General features: G+C 43.2%; 1 pseudogene; it reads right to left on the minus strand.

The window, feature by feature from the left end:
- Positions 1 to 23,078: 23,078 nt before the first annotated feature.
- On the minus strand, positions 23,079 to 24,985 carry LOC128565985 (metal transporter CNNM3-like; annotated as a pseudogene).
- Between the last annotated feature and the right edge of the window lie 1,050 nt (positions 24,986 to 26,035).

Genomic DNA, 26,035 nt, shown 5'->3' on the forward strand with positions numbered 1-26,035 from the left:
CTGGGTTATAGCTTTCATGTGAGAGTCCCAAATCAGTTTCATAGTAGGACTGTGTACATTGGGTACTTTTTCTTCCATTCTTGGGATACTTTACTAAGAAGAATATGTTCCAGCTCCATCCATGTAAACATGAAAGAGGAAAAATCTCCATCTTTCTTTAAGGCTGCATAGTATTCCATGGTATACATATACCACAATTTATTAATCCATTCGTGGACCGATGGGCACTTGGGCTTTTTCCATGACTTAGCTATTATGAATTGGGCTGCAATAAACATTCTGGTACAAATATCTTTGTTATGTTGTGATTTTTGGTCTTCTGGGTATATGCCCAGCAGAGGAATTACAGGATTGAATGGCAGATCTATTTTTAGATCTCTGAGTGTTCTCCATATATCTTTCCAAAAGGAATGTATTAATTTGCATTCCCACCAGCAGTGCAGAAGTGTTCCCTTTTCTCCGCATCCACGCCAACATCTCTGGTCTTGAGATTTTGTGATATAGGCTAGTCTCATTGGAGTTAGATGATATCTCAAAGTAGTTTTGATTTGCATTTCTCTGATGATTAAAGATGATGAGCATTTTTTCATATGTCTGAAGGCCGTGCGCCTGTCTTCTTCAGAGAAGTTTCTCTTCAAATCCCTTGCCCAGCCTGCGATGGGATCCCTTGTTTTTGTCTTGCTGATGCGTTTGAGTTCTCTGTGGATTCTGGATATTAAAGCTTTGTCAGAGATATACCCTGCAAATATCTTCTCCCATTCTGAGGGCTGTCTGCTTGCTCTGCTTACTGTGTTCTTAGCTGTGCAGAAGCTTTTTAGTTTGATCAAGTCCCAGTAGTGTATTTTTGAAGCTGCTTCAATTGCCCGGGGGTTCTCCTCATGAAATACTCACCCAGACCAATTTCTTCAAGGGTTTTCCCTGCATTCTCCTCTAGTATTTTTATAGTTTGATGTCTTAAGTTTAAATCTTTAATCCAATGAGAGTCTATCTTAGTTAATGGTGAAAGGTGTGGGTCCAATTTCAGTCTTCTACAGGTTGCCAGCCAGTTCACCCAGCACCATTTGTTAAATAGGGAATCTTTTCCCCACTGAATGTTTTTAATTGGCTTGTCAAAAATCAAATAGCGGTAAGTAGCTGGATTCATCTCTTGGTTCTCTATTCTGTTCCAGATATCTACTTCTCTGTTTTTGTGCCAATACCATGCTGTTTTGATCACTATCGATTTGTAGTAAAGTCTGAGGTCTGGTAGTGTGATTCCTCCTGTTTTGTTTTTATTTCTGAGTAATGTCTTGGCTATTCGAGGTTTTTTCTGATTCCATATAAAACGAAGTAATGTTTTTTCAAGATCTTTAAAATATGACAGTGGAGCTTTAATAGGGAGTGCATTGAAATTATATATTGCTTTGGGTAGTATGGACATTTTGATAATGTTGATTCTTCCCAGCCATGAGCATGGTATGTTTTTCCATTTGTTAACATTTTCAGCTATTTCTTTTCTTAGAGTTTCATAGTTCTCTTTATAGAGATCTTTCACGTCTTTTGTTAGGTAAATTCCCAAATATTTCATCTTCTTTGGCACTACTGTGAATGGGATAGAGTCCTTAACTGCTTTTTCAATTTGACTGTTGTTGGTGTATATAAAGGCTACCGATTTATGAATGTTGATTTTGTAACCTGAGATGCTGCTGTATTCCTTGATCACTTCTAGCAGTTTTGTAGTAGAGTCCCTAGTGTTTTCCAGATACACAATCATATCATCTGCGAAGAGCGAGAGTTTGATCTATTCTGACCCTATATGGATACCCTTGATCGCCTTTTCTTCCCTGATTGCGGTGGCTAAAACTTCCATTACAATGTTGAAAAGCAATGGAGACAATGGGCAGCCTTGTCTGGTTCCTGATCTGAGTGGAAATGATTCCAATTTAACTCCATTCAATATGATATTGGCTGTGGGTTTGCTGTAGATAGCCTCTATCAGTTTAAGAAAAGTCCCTTCTAGACCAATTTTCTTGAGTGTTCTGATCATGAAGCGATGCTGGATATTATCAAAAGCTTTTTCTGCATCAATTGAGAGAATCATATGGTCTTTGTTTTTTAATTTGTTTATGTGCTGAATTACATTTATAGATTTACGTATATTGAACCAGCCTTGAGACCCTGGGATAAAACCAACTTGGTCATGATGTATAATTTGTTTGATGTGTTGCTGGATTCTGTTTGTTAGGATCTTGTTGAATATTTTTGCATCTATATTCATTAGCGATATTGGTCTATAATTTTCTTTTCTTGTTGGGTCTTTTCCTGGTTTGGGGATCAGGGTGATGTTTGCTTCATAGAACGTGTTGGGTAGTCTTCCTTCTTTTTCTACATTGTGGAACAGGTTGAGTAATATAGGTACTAATTCCTCTTTAAAGGTTTGGTAGAATTCTGACGTGAAACCATCTGGTCCCGGGCTTTTCTTTTTAGGGAGGTTTTGTATAGTTGATGCTATTTCTGAACTTGATATGGGTCTGTTCAACATTTCCACTTGATTCTGGTTAAGTCTTGGAAGGTGGCGTGCTTCCAAGTATCGGTCTATTTCCTTCAGATTTTCATATTTCTGAGAATAAAGTTTCTTGTAATATTCATTAAGGATCTTTTGGATTTCTGATGAGTCTGTGGTTATTTCGTCTTTGTTGTTTCTGATTGATGATATTAGAGATTTTACTCTTTTTTTCCTGATTAGGTTGGCCAGAGGTTTATCTATTTTATTGACCTTTTCAAAAAACCAGCTTTTTGATTTATTGATCTGTTGTATTATTCTTTTGTTTTCAATTTCATTTAATTCTGCTCTAATTTTGGTTATTTCTTTTCTTCTACTGGGTTTGGAGTTGGAATGTTCTTCCTTTTCCAGTTGCGTGAGATGTCCCATTAAGTTGTTAACTTCCTCTCTTTCCGTTCTCTTGAGGAAGGCTTGCAGTGCTATAAATTTCCCTCTTAGAACTGCCTTTGCAGTGCCCCAGAGGTTCTGATAGTTTGTGTCTTCATTGTCGTTTTGTTCCAAAAAATTGGCGATTTCTTTCTTAATCTCATCTCTGACCCAGCTATCATTCAGCATAAGGTTATTTAACTTCCATGTTTTTGTATGGGTATGCAGATTCTTGTTGTTACTCAATTCAAGTTTTATTCCATGATGGTCAGAGAAGATGCATGGAATAATTTCTATTCCTTTAAATTTACTGAGGTTAGACTTGTGACCTAAAATGTGATCAATTTTGGAGTAAGTTCCGTGGGCTGATGAGAAGTATGTGTATTCAGTTTTGTTGGGATGAATGTTCTGTAGATGTCTGCTAAATCTAAATATTGGATGGTTAGGTTTAAATCTAAGATTTCTTTGCTCAGCTTCTTTCTGGAGGATCGATCCAACACTGCGAAGCGAGTGTTGACATCTCTGACGATTATGGAGCTGGAGGAAATCAAGTTACTCATGTCTGTTAGAGTTTCTCTTATAAATTGAGGTGCATTCTGGTTGGGTGCATAGATATTAATAATTGAGATCTCATCATATTGAGTATTACCCTTAACAAATATGAAGTGACCATTCTTGTCCTTCCTTACTTTTGATGGTTTAAAGCCTACTGTATCTGCAAATAAAATTGCAACACCTGCTTTTTTCTGATTACCATTTGCCTGAAATATGGATGACCATCCTTTCACCTGAGTCTGTATTTGTCTTTTAAGTTGAGATGTGACTCTTGTATGCAACAAATATCTGGCTTGAGTTTTTGTATCCAGTCAGCTAACCTATGCCTCTTTAGAGGACAGTTTAAGCCGTTCACATTGATGGAGAATATTGATAAGTCTGGTGGAATTTTGGGTATCGAGTTTTTCAAAGGTCCAGTGGACATTTTTAATCTTTTCGCCAGTGTGGAAGTTGGAGTTTGATCCGAAGTTTCTGAGTGAGTTTACTTTTGTGGTATAGGATTGGGTTGGTCATTGTGGAGGATTGGTCTGAGAACATCTTGAAGAGCTGGTTTACTTATGGCAAATTTTTTCAACATGAATGTCATTGAAGTATTTAATTTCTTCAATATGAATGTCATTGAAGTATTTAATTTCTCCATCATAGATGAAACTCAGTTTAGCTGGATACAAGATCCTGGGTTGAAAGTTTTTTTGCTTTAGGAGATTAAAAGTTGATGACCAGCCTCTTCTGGCTTGAAAAGTTTCAGCAGAGAGATCTGCAGTTATTCTAATATTCTTACCTTTGTACGTTATAGTTTTCTTTCGCCGGGCTGCTTTGAGAATCTTCTCTTTCATGTTAACTTTAGTGAAGCTAATTATGATATGTCTGGGGGATGACTTATTGGGGTTGAATCGTGCTGGGGTTCTGAAGCTGTCTGCTATCTGAATTTCAGATTCTCTTGGCATGTCTGGAAAATTTTCTTTCATAATTTCATGCAGAAGGGCCTCTGTGCCCTCGGAGGCCACTTCATCGTTCTCAGAAATTCCTATAATCCTTATGTTGCTTTTTTTCGAATTATCTGAGAGTTCTCTGAGTGAGTGATCCGTTTTTGCTCTCCATTTCTCTTCCTCTTTGAGAGATTGGGAGCGTTCGAAGACTTTATATTCAATGTCAGAAATCCTTTCTTCTGCTTGTTCCATTCTGTTACTGAGAGATTCTACTGTATTTTTCATATCTTTGAGGGCTGTAAGTTCTTGCTTCAGTGTGTCTAAGTCTTTGGTGGTTTTGTCTTTAAATTCGTTAAATTCTTGAGACAATTTTTGAATTTCTCCTCGAATTCCTAATTCCATTTTATTAATCTTGTCTGCAATCCAAATTCTGAATTCGATTTCTGACATCTCAGCCAGTGGTTTATGAATGGGATCTTCAATCACATCTGCCGTATCTTTTCTTGGGGGGGTTGATCTATTCTGGTTATTCATGTTACCAGAGTTTTTCCGCTGATTCCGCCCCATGGTTATTTTACTCCCTTTGGTTTTTTCCCCTGGGGTTTTATCGAGGGCCCGTACAGTGTTGTGGCCTGAGAAACTGGGGCCCTGTCTGGTGTGGTGGAGCAAAGTGGTTCTGTCTTGTTTTCAGCTGGTTTCTGTTCGATCCTATTGCAACTTCTACTCTGGCTTGAAGTCTCAGCTGTGTGGAAAAATCAGCAATTAAGTCACCCCGCCTGCCCACCTCTGGCCCCACTTGGAAAAGGAGAATCAAACCTTCCTACAATCGCACACCCAGGGCACCGCCTGAAAAGTCCTCAGTCTATTAGCCCAGTTCAAAAGGTCCAAATCAACTGTCTCAATCGGCACTTGTCTCGGGTGGGAGAGTTCAAGAGGTCTCTGGGAACTGGATCACAGTGGCCTGGTGACTCCTCTGACACGGCTCACCCCAGTGCAGCATGGAGTCAGGAGGAGCCACCCAGCAAACAGAGCAGTCTAGGAAGGTTGACGTCTCCTTCCCCACTTTGCCCCTCCATCGGACCCAGTCACTGGTATCTCTGCAGATGGCTAACCCAGTTGCCTGCAGTGAACAGACACTCCAGGGGTTTGCACCTGCCTGAATCGCAAGGAAGTCTGCCAGGCCCCCGCAGACTGCCACTATCTAGCAGGAGGAGATGGGGCCTGACATCTTTGAGTGTTTGATGCAGGTGATGGGAAGGAGGTGTTCACTCAGGCTTAGCCCCATCCCTTATGCATGCTGCTAACAGAACAGAACAGACAACTTTACGGGGTTCTGTCTCTGTTCCTGTCGAAATCGCCTACAGAACACGGGCTGTTTTGAGTTCAAATGTCTTTGCTGCTGGAGATTTGCGTCCGAACACCTCTCTGGGTCAGCCCCACCCTGGAAGGTTCCCAGGTTTGTGAGCCGTGTCAGGAAATCCCCCGCTCACCGGTGGCCTCCTCTGGTTGCCCAGGGAGACAGGGGGTGTGGCCTCAGAATATCCAGAAGTGAGCGTTCTGCCGTTAAAGAAAAAACGGCTGTTGATCTACCTCCAGGGAACTGCTGCTCTGGTGTGGGCACTCAGGCAACCCTTTTCTCCTCTGTCCCGCGCCCCAGAGTCAGCCCTGAGCGGCCGCAGTTTGTGCTGGGTCCACACCCCTCAAGAGATCCCCCAAGAATCAGAACTCTTGGAGGATGGGCCCCCAGACCCCGATTGGGAGTGAGGGCGGGAAGCTAGAGTTTCATTCAGTTTTATGCAACACTACGGCCCAGGGAGGGCTCCTGCACTGCACCGCAGGGAAGTGCTGTCAAGGCTTGATTTCCCCTCAGCAGAGTGCCCTCTCCTCGCTCACGTGTCCCAGAGTCAGCACTGACCCGACGCAGCTCAGGCACTGTGCACTCCCCTCGAGAAATCACCCAAGGAGCCGAACTCCTGGGGGATAGGCCCTCAGACCCCGAGTGAGAGTAGGGGCTCTCAGCTCTCAGCGAGGAAGCTAGAGTCTTATTCAGTCTTGTGCCTGCCCCGTAATGTTGCCCGGGGAGGGTTGCTGCACTGCACTGCAGGGAAGTGCCGCGAGGCGTGACTCCCCCTCAGCCCGGTGCCCTCTCCTCACTCGCGCACCTCAGAGTCAATGCTGACCAGTCGCAACTCGGGGACTGTCCACTCCCCTTGAAAAATCACCCAAGGATCCGAACTCCTGGGGGACAGGCCTCCAGACCTCAGTGGGCGGGAGGGGAGCGCCGGGAGGATTCCCAAGTTTTATTCAGTTTTATGCCTGGCAGGAGAACGCCACGACACCCCAGTAGGGGAGGTAGGTCCAGTTTTTAGACGGTCTCTCCCGTGGAGTGTAGTGGGAGGGCCTTTAATTTCTGCCCCCTTGTTTAATTGTGGGGCTCTTGAGCCGGTCTCATGGGGGAGGGGGACTCCCGTCCGCTTGGTGGTGGATTTTGTACCTTTTGTTTGCATCCTTGTGATCACAGCTTGCCTCAGCGGTGTTGATGTGCGTTATTCAACCTTCTCTCTTGGTGAGGCTCAAGTCCACCAGGATACTTACTAAATTCCTGTCCCTTAACTCTCCTTCTGGACGGGAGCCTCTGTTGAAAGCTGGCTTCAGTCCGCCATCTTGTCTCCCCTCCACAAATGTACTCTTTTTCATGATTATCCTTTAACATAACTTTGAAATAACTCTACCCCTTTGCAATCTTTAATGTATCATTAAGTGGGCTTTCAAAAGCAATGTTACTCAGTGTTCAGCTAATTCTATGTACAGTTAGAGCATCTCCACGTTCCAGCCCACATGCCAGACACTAGGAAGTCAAAAACAACATTCTCACTTTCACAGAGCTCACACCTGGGAAAAGGATCCTAGTGTAAAAAAGATCGCTATACGATGTTGAGCATGCTGTCATAGAGATGGGCTTGTGGCTCCAGGGTACTCTGAGGAGGAAGCTCCTAAAATTTTACCTCCATCCTGAAGAGAAATGTCACACCCAAGCACCCAGGTGAAGCATGAAGTGTGGTTCCAAGAAATGAGAGAATGTTCACCAGGTGACTCCTCATGGTAGACAACAACCTCAGAAAAAGTATTGTAATTAATAAAACCACGGGACTTTTGAGCTTAATTTCATTGCATCCCTCAGTCAAGAGTCTGACATCACACCCATGCATAATTGGTGTAATCATTCTTCAAGTAGAGTTCATTCCCAAGCTGTTCCCTTGGTCTCTGCCTCATCAGGGACATTCCTTTCCATGGTACCTATGAGACAGGAATTGTGCCACCACCTACTCCCATTGTGCTTTGTTGTAGTAGAGAAAGCCCTTGCCTCCAGCCAAGCCCAACACAGCATCAGAATACCCTGGCATAGGCATGTAGACCCTGGGAGTGCTAGATTGGGAAGCACTATGGATCTGGATCAATGAACCTGAATTCTCAAGGTGACAACATGACCATTCTGATTCTAATGCTTATTCTAGGCAATCCACGCAGGTAGTGAGATAATGAGATGCCTTTTGAGCTCAAGAATCTATCTGTTTTCAGAATGTAGTGATAAACTTTGATAAAGAAAGAGACATGAGACACAGAATAGAATTTTCAAAGGTGGAAGCTCAGGTGACCACCGCACATTTGTGGGTTCTGGTGAATGGCTCTGAGTCTCTGTTCCACTTAGTTTTTATTCAAATCTCTTTGTCCAGGTGGTAAGCTGAGGGAGGAAACAAAGACACCAGCAGCTTCTCTGAGTGACCATATCAGCTCCTATTGTTATTACTAACTTTAAGGTTTTGAGCAGTTTTAAGAAATCTGAAACTTGTGTCTTGTGTGGGGGCAGCCTCCCATCTAAAGTCACACACACAGTTTCCTAGGGAGGTGTTAAACTCCACTAGTTCACTGTGGAGTAAAACGCCACTGGCATTAATCTCCTCTGAGGAATTGGTGGGAGAAAGGCATTTTCCTCTCACACCACAGAGGCTTTTCCTCTGTGATAAGGGACGTAAGCCCTCCTGCTCACATCTCAGGGCTTGAGTTGTTCCCTTGGTCTCTGCCCCAGCCAAATGCAAATCTCCACAATGGGTATCTGCTTAGTCTGTTTGTTGGGCAAGAAACGACCTAGATGATGTGTCTTTTCTAGGACTTGTCATAGCCTTTTCTATGGCCATCATTTCTCCTCAGAGTGTTCATTGACTCAGCAGTGGTATTTGTGTAACTTGTATCTCCAATAGGCCAGAGTTTCAGGAAAGGCCGGATACTTGTTCAGATAAGAATTCCAAATTGTATATAAAATCAGCACATTGTACCCCATGAATGCATTAATGTATTTAAAAAAAAGAAATTTAGAAATGGCTAGCTTAAAGGTAAATTAGCTGTCTTTTCTTTGTTCTAACTCTTTCAGCTTACTTTTTATTTTCCCTTTTTCTGATGGTGCCCTCCCCTGCTAAGTATGAGGTCTTCAGTCCCCATTCAACCTGCACCCTAAGTTCAGGTATGCATGTTCAATCCTCTTCCATGTCTAGCACTTTGCTGATTTGGTGTCTTGCATGAACACCCTTCATTTTCTAAATATCTTAATGTGAATTGACAGCACATGAGGGCTTCCTACAGTGGGAGGAGGCAGAAAGACATTTGCTTGCACCCTATGGACAAAGTAAAGTACTTTATGTGATGTCCTCAGGTCGGACTAAGGGTTATTATAAGTCTTCATCAGAAGTCTGTGATATCAAAAATTGTACAGTTTAGATGAAGATTTTATCCATCATATGGAGACCTGTAGAGAACTTTCTCCTGGGCACTGGTTATTTTTGAAAGCAGGGACATTCCTTTCCATGGTACCTATGAGAAATCACAGAGCTCCTAGAGGTTTAAGCTCAGCCCTTGAAGCCTACCAGGACTCAGTTGGCCCAAGAAATTTCTCTAGTACAGCACTGAGAACATTGTACTTCAAGCATTTGTCTTCCTGTGGCTCTCCTCCAGCATGCTGTGTTAGGTCTTTAAGACCAGGGAATGCGTCTGTGACTCCTAGTGCATGGGACTAGGTTTGATATTTAGAAAATGCTCAGCAACCATTTTTCTACAGCATCTCCCACCTGAACACCAGTAATTTTCATGGTGGGTATGTGAATGTTGACTATATTATTTTCTAGTTTATAGATTTACCTAGCATCACCCTGTCCTCACTCTAATGACTCCAATGACCATATGGATAATCATTCCAATATCATAACTTCTCTATCTTCTAAACATCTCCTTCCTTTAACCTTGTCATCTAGTCTGGGATCTTGTCAGCACCCACAATGGCATCACCTCCAAAGTCTCAGTTTCAAGATCGCACTGCCTGACCCTCTCTATGATTTTGCACTTGTTTTTCCTAGTGCCTCAACTTCAAGAACTCTCCTATACCATCCCAACCTCTAGTATCTTGACCTGACATGACTCATTGACCATCACTTCCTCACTTGCATCCCTGCCAACACCCACTGTTGCAATCACTGTCCTGTACATAACCTCAACCCTCTTGCTACTTTTTCCTCTGCTAACATGGTGGACAAACCCCCAGCTGGTTAAATACATCTCTTACATACTACATGCCTGTTCCTAGAGAGCTGAGCGTCAGCTGGCATATATGCTGACTTTTTTACATCTCACAAGAGGGAGCCAATTTACTTAGTTGTTAGCACAGATAAAATTTTAAAAATAGTAATAAAAATGTGCTGTTCAAAGCTATATACATAACTAATGAAGGATTTAAGAACAAAAACTCTAACAAGTTGTTGCTTCTAGAGAATAGGATTAAGGAAGACTCTCCTCTTTTATTTTAAATGCTTCTGCACGCTTTGGAAAGAAATTGTAAACATGCACACATTATTACTTTGATGATAATAATAATAATAATAATAATGGGTGGAACAGGCCATAGAGTATCTTGAGAGACCCGTGAGGAGGGTGTGCTTTGTTCTCAGCTATAAAGTCTTCCAGCACTGGCACGTGTTGCTTAGCACTGCTGCTGGTGCACAACTGGCAGCAAAAGGCTCCAAAACAGTAATCATATACAGGGACAGGGAGATGAGCAAAGGCTGAGATAAGAGTGAGACCAAAAGTTGAGAAACATCTCCTGACTGCTGTCATTTGCCAGCAGGTCCCTACAGGAAATCGCAGGGCTGTTCCGCATTTTGAGAGCCTCCCTGGGGCGTCAGGCTTCTCTCCTGCTACTTCAGACGGGGAGTATGCCATTCGGTAAAGTAACACTGCCACTGTCAAAGCAAGGAGACAGCTAAGAGATACATTAGAAACCTCCATATGTCTCACATCCTGCCTGAGAAGGGACACTAAGAAAGGGGATTCAGAGGGGGGCGGAGCAAGATGGCAGCCGAGTAACAGCTTCCTTGCATCTGGGCACCAAGAGTCTGGGGAGATAGGACTCCAGGCATCTCTGGCTGGTGGGAACTGCCTATCATCACTCCTATGAGGATACAGGGAGTCAGCGAGAGACTTCTGGACCCCAAGAGGAGGACTAAACAGTGGAAAACCGGCAAGTGGTCGCGTGTGTTCAACCCGTCTAAACCCGCCCACAACTGTAAGTTCAGTAGCAGCGAGACTGCAAACCAGAAAGGCCTTACCTGTGAACTCTTTTGATGTCCTTGGACTTGGCACTGAGTTGAACTGCCTTGGGGAAGGCCTGAGTGGGAGTGCGGAGAACTTTGGCCGTTGTCTAGGGCCCCAGTCTGAGCCGCTGAGCCAGACGGAGCTAATAGTGTTTGGCGGTGGGTCACACGGATCCATTGTCAGTGATCTGCCCCGGCAAGCTCCGCCCTCAGGGTAGCAGAGCTAGAAACGGGTGGGAGCTGGTAACCCAGCAACCAAGTAGCCTAAGGGTGGGGTCTGAGCCGCCTTGCAGCCCTAACCCTCAGGGGCAGAGTGAGACCGGTTTTGGCACACTGAGTAAGTGGATAGCCACTTCAGCAGTGATTCCAGCGAGAAAGCTGGGAAAGCTTCTGCTCAGCAAGTTTACAAGTTCAAAGTGCCTTTTAAGTGGGCTGAAGAGAGATTTAGGGTGTCTACCTGCTGGGGTTTGAGAAATCAGCAGCCTCCAGTCGTATCAGAACTGTGACTAACATCTCATACCCCAAAAGACCACGTGTTGCCCAGACAATATTCAACAACATATACAAACTGCTTTGTTTTTGGTTGTGTATTTTTTTTCTTTTTTTTTTTTTGTTTGGTTGGGTTTTTTTGTTTGTTTATTTTGACGTTGTTGATGTTCTTTTGTTTCTTAATTTCAATCTTTTCCATACAGATCCCTTTTTCTTTCTCAATTTTTCTAGTTTAATTATAATTTCCCATTGCTGCCTTTTTCAATAACTACAACTTCATTTTTGCTAGTGTTTCTACCGCTATCACTTGGTTTTTCACCCAATTTTATCGCCATAAAGTTTTCTGTTTGCTTGTTTTGGTTTGATTTATAGCATTTTTGTCTTTCCTCTCTACTTGGTGGAGGTGGGGTACTGTGTCTGACCAGGTTAGCAAAGAGCTGCTGACCTCAAGGGAACCACCCAACTGGGCACCCAACCCCCAGAAGGTGGGGTTTTTTAAGGTTGTGTCAAAGTACCCTACTGTACACCTATATTGCCCTGTCTCCCTCTTTCTGTGCCTCTCTTCTTTTTGTCAATATTCCTTATCCCTACCCCCTCTCCTTTCTCTATCTTTCTTTTTTTTCTTATCACTCGGTCATCCTTTCTTTCATTCCTTTTTTGCTCTTCAACCTTCTCACCTTTCTGGACCTGTAACCCTTAGTCCACAGGCACAAGAACTTAAAGAGCAAGAGGAAGTGAAAGGAAAATTAGGGCAAGGAAACAGATAAAAGAAATCACTCATGAGGAAGAATCAGCAGAAAACTCCAGGCAACATGAAGAACCAGTCCAGAACAACCCCGCCAAGGGACCATGAGGTAGCTACTGCAGAGGATTCCACCTATACAGAAATGTTAGGAATGACAGAAAGGGAATTTAGAATACACATGTTGAAAACAATGAAAGAAATGATGGAAACAATGAAGGAAACTGCTAATAAAGTGGAAAATAACCAAAAGGAAATCCAAAAACAGAATCAAATCAGAGATGAACGATATGAAGAATATAAAAAGGATATAGCAGAGCTGAAGGAAATGAAACAGTCAATCAGGGAACTTAAAGATGCAATGGAAAGTATCAGCAACAGGTTAGACCATGCAGAAGAAAGAATTTCAGAGGTAGAAGACAAAGTTTTTGAGATAACTCAGATAGTAAAAGAGGCAGAAAAGAAGAGAGAGAAAGCAGAACGTTCACTGTCAGAATTATGGGACTTTATGAAACGTTCCAACATACGAGTTATAGGAATTCCAGAAGGGGAAGAAGAATGCCCCAGAGGAATGGAAGCCATACTAGAGAATATTATAAAAGAAAATTTCCCAAACATCACCAAAGATTCTGACACACTGCTTTCAGAGGGCTATCGGACCCCAGGTCGCCTCAACTCTAACCGAGCTTCTCCAAGACACATTGTGATGAACCTGTCCAAAGTCAAGACAAAAGAAAAGATTCTGCAAGCTGCCAGGAGTAAGCGCCAGTTGACCTACAGGGGCAAATCCATCAGAGTGACCTCAGACTTCTCTAATGAAACTTTCCAAGCAAGAAGACAATGGTCATCTACCTTTAATCTACTTAAACAGAACAATTTTCAGCCCAGAATTCTGTACCCTGCTAAGCTAAGCTTCAAAATTGATGGAGAAATCAAATCATTTACGGATATACAAACATTGAGGAAATTCGCCACAACAAGACCAGCTCTACAGGAAATACTTCAACCTGTTCTGCACACTGACCACCACAATGGATCAGCAGCAAAGTAAGAACTCAGAAATCAAAGGACAGAACCTAACCTCCACACTGATGCAAAAGATAAAACTAAGCAATGGACTCTCACCAAATAAGACGAATAGAATACTACCACACTTATCAATTATCTCCATAATGTTAATGGCTTGAATTCCCCACTGAAGAGACATAGATTGGCTGACTGGATTAAAAAACACAAGCCATCCATTTGCTGTCTGCAAGAAACACACCTGGCTTCAAAAGACAAATTCAAGCTCCGAGTCAAGGGTTGGAAGACAATTTTTCAGGCAAATGGAATTCAGAAGAAAAGAGGAGTTGCAATCTTATTTTCAGATACATGTGGATTTAAAGCAACTAAAGTCAAAAAAGACAAAGATGGTCACTTTATATTGGTCAAGGGAAAACTACAACAAGAAGACATTTCAATTCTAAATATCTATGCACCAAATTTAAATGCTCCCAGATTCTTGAAACAGACCTTACTCAGTCTGAGCAATATGATATCTGATAATACCATCATAACAGGGGACTTTAACACACCTCTTACAGACCTGGACAGATCCTCTAATCAGAAATTAAACAAAGATATAAGAGATTTAAATGAGACCCTAGAACAATTATGCTTGATAGACGCATATAGAACACTCCACCCCAAAGATAAAGAATATACATTCTTCTCATCACCCCATGGAACATTCTCCAAAATTGATCATATCCTGGGACACAAAACAAATATCAACAGAATCAAAAGAATTGAAATTTTACCTTGTATCTTTTCAGACCATAAGGCACTAAAGGTGGAACTCAACTCTAACAAAAATGCTCGACCCCATCCAAAGGCATGGAAATTAAACAATCTTCTGTTGAATAACAGATGGGTGAAGGAAGAAATCAAACAGGAAATCACTAACTTCCTTAAGCATAACAACAATGAAGACACAAGCTACCAAAACCTGTGGGATACTGCAAAAGCAGTTTTGAGAGGAAAATTCATTGCTTTAGATGCCTACATTCGAAAAACAGACAGAGAGCACATCAACAATCTCACAAGAGACCTTATGGAATTGGAAAAAGAAGAACAATCTAAGCCTAAACTCAGTAGAAGAAAAGAAATCTCCAAAATCAAATCAGAGATCAATGAAATTGAAAACAAAAGAATCATTCAGAAAATTAATGAAACAAGGAGTTGGTTTTTTGAAAAAATAAATAAAATAGATAAACCATTGGCCAGACTAACTAGAAATAGAAAAGTAAAATCTCTAGTAACCTCAATCAGAAATGATAAAGGGGAAATAACAACTGATCCCACAGAGATACAAGAGATCATCTCTGAATACTACCAGAAACTGTATGCCCAGAAATTTGATAATGTGAAGGAAATGGATCAATATTTGGAATCACACCCTCTCCCTAGACTTGGCCAGGAAGAAATAGACCTCCTGAACAGACCAATTTCAAGCACTGAGATCAAAGAAACAATAAAAAAGCTTCCAACTAAAAAATGCCCTGGTCCAGATGGCTTCACTCCAGAATTCTATCAAACCTTCAAGGAAGAGCTTATTCCTGTACTGCAGAAATTATTCCAAAAAATTGAGGAAGAAGGAATCTTCCCCAACACATTCTATGAAGCAAACATCACCCTGATACCAAAACCAGGAAAAGACCCAAACAAAAAGGAGAATTTCAGAGCAATCTCACTCATGAATATAGATGGAAAAATTCTCAACAAAATCCTAGCCAATAGATTACAGCTTATCATCAAAAAAGTCATTCATCATGATCAAGCAGGCTTCATCCCAGGGATGCAAGGCTGGTTCAACATACGCAAGTCCATAAACGTTATCCACCATATTAACAGAGGCAAAAATAAAGATCACATGATCCTCTCAATAGATGCAGAAAAAGCATTTGATAAAATCCAGCATCCTTTTCTAATTAGAACACTAAAGAGTATAGGCATAGGTGGCACATTTCTAAAACTGATTGAAGCTATCTATGACAAACCCACAGCCAATATTTTACTGAATGGAGTAAAACTGAAAGCTTTTCCTCTTAGAACTGGAACCAGACAAGGTTGTCCTCTGTCACCTTTACTATTCAACATAGTGCTGGAAGTTCTAGCCAATACAATTAGGCAAGACAAGGAAATAAAGGGAATCCAAATGGGAGCAGAGGAGGTCAAACTCTCCCTCTTTGCTGACGACATGATCTTATACTTAGAGAACCCCAAAGACTCAACCACAAGACTCCTAGAAGTCATCAAAAAATACAGTAATGTTTCAGGATATAAAATCAATGTCCACAAGTCAGTAGCCTTTGTGTACACCAATAACAGTCAAGATGAGAAGCTAATTAAGGACACAACTCCCTTCACCATAGTCTCAAAGAAAATCAAATACCTAGGAATATACCTAACGAAGGAGGTGAAGGACCTCTATAAAGAAAACTATGAACTCCTCAGAAAGGAAATAGCAGAGGATATTAACAAATGGAAGAACATACCATGCTCATGGATGGGAAGAATCAACATTGTTAAAATGTCTATACTTCCCAAAGCAATCTACCTATTCAATGCCATTCCTATCAAAGTACCTACATCGTATTTTCAAGATTTGGAAAAAATGATTCTGCGTTTTGTATGGAACCGGAAAAAACCCCGTATAGCTAAGGCAGTTCTTAGTAACAAAAATAAAGCTGGGGGCATCAGCATACCAGATTTTAGTCTGTACTACAAAGCCATAGTGCTCAAGACAGCTTGGTACTGGCACAAAAACAGAGACATAGACACTTGGAATCGAATTGAACACCAAGAAATGAAACTAACATCTTACAACCACCTAATCTTCGATAAACCAAACAAGAACTTACCTTGGGGGAAAGACTCCCTATTCAATAAATGGTGTTGGGAGAATTGGATGTCTGCGTGTAAAAGACTGAAACTGGACCCACACCTTTCCCCACTCACAAAAATTGATTCAAGATGGATAAAGGACTTAAATTTAAGGCACGAAACAATAAAAATCCTCAAAGAAAGCATAGGAAAAACACTGGAAGATATTGGCCTGGGGGAAGACTTCATGAAGAAGACTGCCATGGCAATTGCAACAACAACAAAAATAAACAAATGGGACTTCATTAAACTGAAAAGCTTCTGTACAGCTAAGGTGACGATAACCAAAGCAAAGAGACAACCCACACAATGGGAAAGGATATTTGCATATTTTCAATCAGACAAAAGCTTGATAACCAAGATCTATAGAGAACTCAAATTAATCCACATGAAAAAAGCCAACAATCCCTTATATCAATGGGCAAGAGACATGAATAGAACTTTCTCTAAAGACGACAGACGAATGGCTAACAAACACATGAAAAAATGTTCATCATCTCTGTATATTAGAGAAATGCAAATCAAAACATCCCTGAGATATCATCTAACCCCAGAGAGAATGGCCCACATCACAAAATCTCAAAACTGCAGATGCTGGCGTGGATGTGGAGAGAAGGGAACACTTTTACACTGCTGGTGGGACTGCAAACTAGTACAACCTTTCTGGAAGGAAGTATGGAGAAACCTCAAAGCACTCAACCTAGACCTCCCATTCGATCCTGCAATCCCATTACTGGGCATCTACCCAGAAGGAAAAAATTCCTTCTATCATAAGGACACTTGTACTAGACTGTTTATTGCAGCTCAATTTACAATCGCCAAAATGTGGAAACAGCCTAAATGCCCACCAACCCAGGAATGGATTAACAAGCTGTGGTATATGTATACCATGGAATACTATTCAGCCATTAAAAAAAATGGAGACTTTACATCCTTCGTATTAACCTGGATGGACGTGGAAGACATTATTCTTAGTAAAGCATCACAAGAATGGAGAAGCATGAATCCTATGTACTCAATCTTGATATGAGGACAATTAATGACAATTAAGGTTATGGGGGGGGAAGCAGAAAGAGAGAGGGAGGGAGTGGGGTGGGGCCTTAGTGTGTGTCACACTTTATGGGGGCAGGACATGATTGCAAGAGGGACTTTACCTAGCAATTGCAATCAGTGTAACTGGCTTATTGTACCCTCAATGAATCCCTAACAATAAAAAAAAAAAGAAAAAAAAAAAAAAGAAAGGGGATTCAAGGGTGATGAAAGGAAAGCCCGGCCTCCTGAACCAGGAAGTCGGAAGGGCTCATAAGAATGTGAGTATGAGGCAACCTAGATAACCAATGATCAATAGAAAGAGACAATAATGGCTCGGCACCTGTGGCTCCAGTGGCTAAGGCGCCAGCCACATACACCTGAGTTGGTGGGTTCGAATCCAGCCTAGGCCCGCCAAACAACAATGACGGCTGCAACCAAATAGTAGCCGGGCATTGTGGCAGGTGCCTGTAGTCCCAGCTACTTCGGAGGTGGAGGCAGGAGAATCACTTGAGCCCAGGAATGAGGTTGCTGTGTGATGTGATGCCAGGGCACTCTACCCACGGTGACAGCTTGAGGCTCTGTCTCAAAAAAAAAAAAAAAAGAAAGAAAGAAAGAGACAATAATGACCAATAGGAAAGGGCAATACTGCCTGGAGGTGCAGAGAGGCCAATGAATGACTTAAAACCAATTTCAAACTGAGAGGATATTTATGCCTCTGCACAGACCTTGCCCCTTTCTTTCATTGCTGCTCCTTCCTAAGAACACTTCTCACTTTCTTTGCAAGTGCTCTAAGCTTTCTCTTTGTTTTTAAATACAGTTTCTCTTGGTTACACTGAAACTTGTGCAGGTTACTTTCACTCTCTATTCAGGCTGCCTGTGCTGTTCCAGGTATATATTCTGTTTCCACTCACGTTTGCTTTCAATTACCACTGTGCCTCAGTTTAACTTTCTAGCTCAGACAGTAATCAAACCAGGTCAACTGGGTTCTGAGAGGTGGGATCCTGGACCACTAACACTGCCCTCCAATCTCTTCTCAGTGTTTTCTTTTGGCTGAAATGAACAAGAGGCACCTGGAAAAAGGAGCCCATTGATAAGGTACAATGGGATATTAGTGGAGGTAGAGAAGAGTGGAGACTAGACCTTGGTGGCAAATGGAAAACACCCATCAGCTCCTATAACCACCACTACCACCATGTAGTTCGTATTTCCTGGAATCTTCGCTATGTCACTGTAATTGGCTCTATTTGTAATTGTACCTCCTAAGTGTTTTTTTCATTCTTTGCACCTTATTTCTTTCATGTAATTTCATGGGAACAACCTATAATTATTATAAATACCTTGAAAATGAATGTAATAGGCAAGGGAAAATGTACTCTTATTACAGTCTTTTTTAGTTTATGATCTAAACTTTTAATTTTGGCTTTTTAGTTTATGAGCTAAACTTTTAATTTTGCAATGTATTCAAAAAGTAAAAAGAGAGAATATTATTTGCCCTAAAGTGGTCTAATAAATGGTGGCTCCAAGATTTTAGTCATGAGGATGCCTTCCAACTTGCTCCTCCCCCACTCCTAAAGGTCTTGATCACCTTGATAGGTCTTGCCATATCAGCGTTCCAGCCAGAGGTGAATGGGAAAAGGCAAAGTGGAGGTCACACCCCTTTTAGTAAAGGCACAATCCAGGAATACCTTATTGGTGGGAACATAAATTAGTACAGCCATTATGGAAAACAGTGTGGAGGTTTCTTGAAAAAACAAAATAAATAATTCCAGCTCTGGGTACATACACAGAAGAAATGAAATCAGTACATCCAGGAGATATCTGCATTCTCACATGCACTGCAGCATTATTCAGAAGAGCTAAGATAAGGAATCAACCTCCATGTTCATCAATGTATGAATGGATGAAAAAAATGTGACACATAATGGAATACTACTTAGCCTTTAGAAGAAGGAATTCCTTTGTTGACAACAACATGGATGAACCTGGAGAACATTGTGCTAAGTGAAATAAGCCAGGCACAGAAAACAAATCCTGTATGACCTCACCTATATGTACAGTCTAAGAAAGTCAAACACAGACATTGGAATGGTGGTTACCAGAGGCTGGGGACAAGGGGGAAGGAACGAGGAGATGGTGGCCAAAGTGTACAAAGTTTCAGTTAGACAGGATGAATAAATTCTAATAGACCTACTATTTAGAAAAAAATGTATCCCCTAAAGTCGCTTACATGATTTATTCAGGGAGTAAGGTCAGCTCACCTTTGGCAACATAAACATTAAAAAACACACAGAAAAAAAAAAGCATAAACTTTCCAAACTATCTTTTTTAGAATGCTAGGAAATAGTCAAATGTTTACAGCAGCCCAGAGAATGCTGGATCACGAAAAAGGCCTTGCAACAGTTAGGTGTGAATTTACCTTACCCTTCCTCCCCCCTCCCAACTACTTAATTTCCTTGAGTTTTGCTTATAAATATATGTACTTGAGAGTTGATCATCTAATTGCAATGCACATATTTTGGGTAAAGGACACTCTTATAACTTTGACTTAACATATACAAAAGCAAATTATTTAACCAAAATGTTTGTACACCTGTAATATTTTCAAATTAAAAAAAGAAAAAAGGCGACATAAAATAGTAGAAATGCATTGTGGATTTTTTACTCATCCTTGCTTCCCCACCTTCCCCATTGCAGCACAATTTGAAGTGGCAGCAGAAGTCCCTGTTCCATATGGGACCCAAATCCCTGTTTCAGAGAGAGCAGTGCAGACCCTATTTGAAAATTCACATGAACGTCTGATCTAACTTGTTCTGGAGTTACCTGTGTGTTGTCTATCATTGAACTCAGGCCATTGCTCAAAACTTCTGCAAGGTGAACTAATAATTCAAAAACATCTGGAGCAAAGGACTACAGGTCACAACATGCAATCTACCACCTACATCCCAGTGGAAAAAGCTGGAAAATATTTATGCTCAGAAAATGGTTACTTACACACTGTATGATTCCATTTATACAACATTCTTAAAATATCAAAATGATAGAGATGAATAATCAGTTATTTCCAGGGGTAAAGGATAGAGGTGTGTGTGGCTCTACAGGGATAGTCCAAGGGAGATGCCAGCGATGGGACAATTCTGTTTTGATTGTGTCAGTAGTTACATAAATGTACATATGACAAAATGATGTAGAACTATACACCCACATTGCAAAGGAGTTAAAGTCTTGGTTCTGCTACTGTATTCTAATTATGTAAGATATAAACGTTAAGGGAAACTGAATGAAGGGTGCATGGGACTTCTATCTTTGCGACTTCCTATAAATCTGTAATTGTCTTAAAATACAAAGTTTTGGGGGAAAAGCAATAGCTCTAGGTGGAACTTAATATCCTGGATTCATCCTGTAGAAGGACATTACTAGAAAAATGGTAAAATCCAAGTAGTCTGTAGTGAATGGTATTATTGCACCATGTTTATTTTTTACTTTTGATAAATATACTAAGGTTATGTAAGATGTTAACATAGGGAGAAGCTGGGTGAAAGCTCTATGGAACCCTTCTATGATCTAAAAACATCTTGAAAATAAAACCCTGATGCCCAGACTGTTTAAGTCAAATGCCCTGGGGCTGAGCCCAGGTATTTGTATGATTTAATTTGCCAGGTGATTCCAATGTGCAGCCAAGATTAAGAACCACTGTTCTGCAGAGATTATTTTAAAGTGTTTGTTTCCCACCTGGTGTTGCTATTAGAGTGCACTCCTTGAGAACAATTTCTAAGCAAGTATACCACTACTGCTGTGGCCTTCTGTCCCATTTATAAAGGGGTCAAATGCCTTTGAGGAAAGTTCCAGAAATCCTCCTCCCAACCACTAATCTATGACCCCATTGTTGTACTCAGGAATTCCACAAAGACCACACTGCTAAGCAAGTCAAACTTACAGCAGAGTCCTTTTATTGAAGAACTGGCCAGCAACTGCCTCAGTGTCCCAACTTAGGATTTCTGAGAGCAGCCCTGAGTGCTTAAGGAGCCAGGTTTTTAAGGCTTGGTCTGCATCCTGGTTGGCACACAGGCTGTCCAGGTGCATTTGGGTGGGGTAGCAAGCAAGCATTGTGCAGAAGCAGAATTTTGCAGTTAGTTAGCTATACATCATACATCTTTGTTTGAATATTTTCCCAAACATGTTAGTTCCAGTATTCTTTCTAACTGGTATTGTTTAAAGGTCAGTCTGGGGGTACTCAATTCATTTCCCAGGGAGTTAGTCAAGCAAGAAGTTAGTGAGTACTTTCCCATCTATCTTGGGAGTGAACCACACTTACTCCATTTCACTGAGGACTTGCAGCCCAGGAATTTGCCAGGAGTTAACTGGTATTTTTCTACTTTAGCCTAACCTTAACACTTTGTCACTGTGATACCCCAGTTTCACACTGCAGAAGAACTATGGAAGGCAAATTGGAAGCAAAAGACAAATGCATTCTCTTTCCTACTTCTCTAAAACCCTGTAGCTAGGAACAGAAAAAAATCAAAGAACTTGACATGCTTTAGAGATACAAGACAAACTGATTTTTTTTTTTTTTTTTTAAAGAAAGGTAAAGAGAGTCGACCTGGTTCATAAACAGCCCCTCCCTGCTGCTCTGCACATCACAGCCATGTAACCCTCCATGGAGGCCTATGGGAAGGAAAGGCCTGAAGCAGGTCTAACAGGCTTAGTAGGTCTAAGCACTACTCTCTGGGATCACACAGGAAGGAAGGAATAGATGTAGCAAGATTACTTCCTTCCAGGCATGACCTCTAAGAACACAGAAACTCACAACATAGCTACGGGGAACTCAGCACAGAAGGCAGAGAAGCAGGCCTTTCAATGTCACCAGGGTCAGCACAATCACTCAGGGACATAAAAGGGAACAGAAGAGCAACCTCCACAGGAGGGAACAGGACCAGACGGCCAGACTGGTGGGTAACCGTACTTCTGTTTTGGCACATGGGAGAGGCTAGGGTTTGTGCTCTAAAAAATGGCACTGTCAGGGAAATGGTTTCGACACCATGGATAAGGCCATGGATTTGAACCTCACAGCCCAAACTGGTGTTCTCTATGCTCAGAAAGTGCTGCCAGCAGCAAGAGATTGGCAAAAAGCAGAGTATAGGTCATTTCTGTGAACCAGCACGAAGAAAGAGAAGGAACCTGAGTGGAAAGGGTGGGGAATGAGGAAATAAAATACACAAGACACAAAGATAGGATTGGGAGGACTGGAGCTGCTAAGACTGCAGCCAGCACTGAACTGTGGAAACAGCTTTATTTATATAGTACCTAGCACATGGGGTAAAGATTAACTTTCCAGAGGAAAAGCTGACTTCTGGCAAAGGAGAAAAGCATGTTGTTGTTCTAAAAGAATGTTGTACTAAGAGAAGCAGTTGCGGGTGATTCCCTGAACGTCTCCCCAGGCTGTGGAGGCCTTGCCACCTTATAGCCCATACTACACTGGTCATGGTCACATAAAGGCAATTTGTGCACTCACATGTTGGTTTGTCCTGAAGAGGTATAAATACACTGCACTATCACAGCTTCTGGGGAGAAGGGAAAAGGCTGGGCCCTGGGCCCCAGAGATGATGATATTCTTTCATTCCTTCCATAAGCAGGTCTGGAGGGCTATACCCTGATGACTCCTGACCAACCAAAGGAGGGCAGAGCCTGCAGAAAGGGCTTGGCACTGATGCCTCGTTCTAAAAATGCCCAGGTCCCACATCTAAAAGGCCACCTAAAACGTGTCCTGGAGAGTGGGGATGGGCTGGCAGGAAGCTTATGCTTGGCTCCCTCCAGCTCTCCATGTGCTTGTGCACTTCCCACACCTGGGGCTGCCTGGCAAGCAGTTAAACACCTGGGTTCCACCCAGGGCCATTCTCCACTGGGACACTGGGGCTAGTGTGGTTGGACCTGCTGCAGCAGTCGTCTTCTCACTGGGGAGCCTGGTCTACCTGCCTGGGATGACCTGGAGGTCCGTGTTCTCAGTAGACTGTGGCAGATTCTGGGCTCCTGTAGCTAGGAGTGCACTGAGATACTGCAGCTCTGTGACTTAAATGAGCTGCAGGTTGGAGATGGCTCTCAGGGTGTAGTCCGGACAAAAGGCAGAAGAACAGGTGCCATCGGCTGGATCAGCTGCAGGTCATGGTGGATGGGCTGGAATGAGGACACTGGGGAATGGTGAACAGAGAATGGAACTGTCAGGGCAGACCCTCCATGTGGGTTAAGGCCCTGTTCTCCAACTTCAGGCCCTCTTTTCTGATCTCCACCTCAACCGTGCCCTGCAAGATGAGAATGAAGTAATCCACTGGCTGGCTGCCCTGGTACAGGTAACTTCATCAAACTTCACCTTCTGGTTGATGCTGGGATGCTTTAGCAGGTGCAGTAAGACCTTTTCAGAGATTCGCAGGGGGCTGAATACATCCACTTTCCAAGAGCAGCTGAGGTGAGATTTTTTTACTTTATGTTCATCGTGAGACACCTCAAACAAGGAGAATTCCTCCTTCTGCTTGAGAGGGGCAATCACAGAAGCAGGTTTCTTCTTAGCACGCAGTCTCAGTAGTCTTCAGATTCGTCCAGGGTCTTGGATGCGATGATCTCCTCAGTGACATCCTCCAGGGTGACCAGGCCCAGGACCTCAGGTAAGGGGTCGCCCTCGTCCTGGGACTTCCTGATTCAAACTCTTCAGAACGGCGTCCATCTTGGTGTCATTGAAAAGTGGAGTGGATGGTTGTAGAAGCTGGTGATGGTGCTGAGTAGTGTGCAGTCTTCGGGGTCCACAAAGGCTAAGTCCTTGAGACAGAGCATGTCCACAATGTTGGAGCGCTCCTCCTTGTAGACTGGGATGAGTGTGTAGCCACTTTGCACGATGGTGGCCAGAACTCCGAAGTCCAGCACCGTTCTGGCGTCCAGCACTAAGCAGTCATACAGCGGCGTGATCACGTGCCCCAAGGTCTGGCAGCTCAGCACATACTTGCTGAGGTCGCTATAGGGGTCGCCACCGCCGCATGCTAGCTCCAGCACCCGCTGGCGCAGCAGCCCAGGGCGCGCTGCCAGCTCCAGCACCTGCCCCAGCGTGCAGAGCCACCGGCCAAGTGAGCAACACTGCCTGGTAGCTGAGACGGAGCGCGCGCGGCGCGGGCGCGAGCCTAGCGGCCACTCACGATGCTCCGCACCACCTCGCCCACCAGGAATACGAGCCCGCCGCTGCTTAGTAGGATGGGCACCGTTCGCTGACCGGCCGTGTGGTACAGCAGCACCGCCACGGCCGCCTGCGCCAGGCCGGCCAGTAGCAGCAGCTCACCCAATGTCAGCCCACCCAGCGCCGCGCGGCCTCCAGGCACCGCGCCGCCGCCCTCTGGGGCTCCTAGCCGCTCTAGCGCTGCATTTGCATCTCCGCCCCCGCCAGCGCGTTCAGCCGCAGGCCGGACGCCAGTGCCGCCAGCGCCAGCAGCGCAGTCGCCCCCAGGCCCAAAACTCTGGGCTGCGCCGCCGCCTCCGCCGCCCTGCGCCTGGCTCGCCAGCGCACCGCCAGCATCGCTGAATCTGCGCAGACACCGGCGTCACCCGCAGGCTCAGCACCGCGCGCCACTTGATCGTGTGGCTGCAGCCTCTTCCGGCACCGCATTGGTCCGCGCTCGGAGCAGCCTGCCCTCTCCGGGGCCACCTAGGACCAGGAGCTGTTACCAAAGCCCTGGCCGAAGAAGCGCAGGGGTATGGTGGCCTCCGGTGCGGCACGCACCGCGCCTCCGCGCATCCCCCTCTCTGTAGCCCTCCAGACGCCCAGCACTGGCCAGCAAGGCTCTGCCTCTCCCGAGGCATTGCCTTGGCAGAGCGCGGCGAGCAACCAGCCTACCTAGCTGCCGCCGCCATCGCCTACTGCCTCCTCTAGGCTTCTCTTTTACCACACTTTTAAAATACGTTATTCAGCAAAGCAAACTCTAATCAAAGCCATCCGTGGTAGACAATGCATGTTATTATACATCCAAGTGAACCCGTTAATAATCTTCCTTACTTGTTTCACCACTTCAAACACCTCTGTTCAGCTGCGCCGCCACTCTCTCTGCTTTAACCACCTTTACCAGCTTTAATGTAGGAGGCCCATTCTCCCCTAAATTAAGAGTAATTCAGCTCCGCAGTAAATCCTCTCCCAAAACTGTATATTTAAATTCTTTTAGGTACTACTGTCCCTCTGAGTATTAGAGCCAGGACAGTGGCCATTATTAACTGTTTATAATGATGACCATAATTAGCCAACTAATAGTCATCACTACTATACAATAGTAATGAAAAACTATCACATATAATAACTATTACAAATACAGTATTTCAAACATGGCAGGGCTTTCCATACAGGAGAAAATGATGAAGGAAACTTTCACTGTGCATGGGTATGAGGGCTTTTCAGGAAATTATCAAGATATTGTTAATACTATCTTTCATATTAACACGGTGGGGGCCTTTGTACATTCCAGTAATTTTAATTTCCTTAAAAATGTTTCTTTTACATTTAACACGAATCTTCTATGCTCAGATCCCCATTCATTCATTCATCTGTTAATTACAAGTTTTTCCAATACACTGTTCTTTTCCCATTGTGAAGTTAAGCATGGAGGGCACAGCAATGGCGTAAAGTGCATCCTATACTCAAAATGTTGACACACTGAGACATTTAAGAGGCCTGCCACTGAGCAAGGGATGCTGAGAATCAGAGACATACAGATGGTGCCCAAATCTCTCTCTGTTTCCAAAGAGCCCGTGGTGGGCTTCTGAGCATGATCCAACCATCCCAGCTTGGGGGACAGAA

This window comes from Nycticebus coucang, chromosome 14 (genome assembly GCF_027406575.1).
Source record: "Nycticebus coucang isolate mNycCou1 chromosome 14, mNycCou1.pri, whole genome shotgun sequence".
In the NCBI taxonomy this organism is placed as follows: Eukaryota; Metazoa; Chordata; class Mammalia; order Primates; family Lorisidae; genus Nycticebus; species Nycticebus coucang.